The sequence below is a fragment of the Epinephelus lanceolatus genome, chromosome 8 (assembly GCF_041903045.1).
Source record: "Epinephelus lanceolatus isolate andai-2023 chromosome 8, ASM4190304v1, whole genome shotgun sequence".
NCBI classification, from domain to species: Eukaryota; Metazoa; Chordata; class Actinopteri; order Perciformes; family Serranidae; genus Epinephelus; species Epinephelus lanceolatus.
In genome coordinates this window covers 43,420,610-43,421,450 of record NC_135741.1, presented here as the reverse complement: position 1 = coordinate 43,421,450, position 841 = coordinate 43,420,610, and positions in this window count along the sequence as shown.

Sequence of the window (841 nt, the reverse complement as noted above, 5' to 3'; positions counted from 1 at the left end):
ATATTAAAATAGGGGGGAGCGGGGTGAGTTGAGACAGTTTTTACTAGAGGCCACTTCTAAGTGAGGACGTGACAGTCATGACACCAACTAACATTGGAATGGTGCAGAGGTTTGATGTACTATATGCACATATATTTCAGGATGTTGAGCATCTCTGGGAATATTCACTTTGGATCTAGACTAAACCAGAATGACTTCCCAAAAAAGTGGTTTCTTGGCTCTTAAAGTTTTTACTTAAAGATAGTTCAACTTCAAAGGCCAGTTTTCTTCAACAAAACCAATTTTTTTTAAAACAAGTTCAAAATGGACAGATTCCTGCAATTCTCACAGAACTGGACTGCTACTCAACATCCCACTTGCACATTCTACAGGGGAAAAGGAACATCTGCTCCCTTCTGGCTGTGCCACCAAGTTTTTGCAGCTTCAGTCGTTTCTTCAGCACATCAGCTCTCGGGATGAGTCCTTCATTTTTCTCTTTGAATGTGAAGGTGGGCTCTCCATCTGCAGTATCCCCACGCCTTCAGAAACTTTGAACTGATGTCAGTACCCTCAAACTTCTGCACCAATCCAATGTTACTGTAGAATTTCTTTTTAGCAGCAATCTTCACAATGACAAATTGTGAGTGGACAGATTCTTGTCACCACCACCACCATCATCACCATCATCATCATCATCATCATCATCATCATCATCATCATTACTGAGGTCATCTTCTGAACTATCATAGTCAATGGTTTTGCTTAGTGGTTTATCTTACTTTCTTCTGTGCAACTGCAGACCAGAGATTTCTTCTTAGTTTTGACCCCTTCAGAGCATTTTTCTTCCTCTCATTTTCAGCCC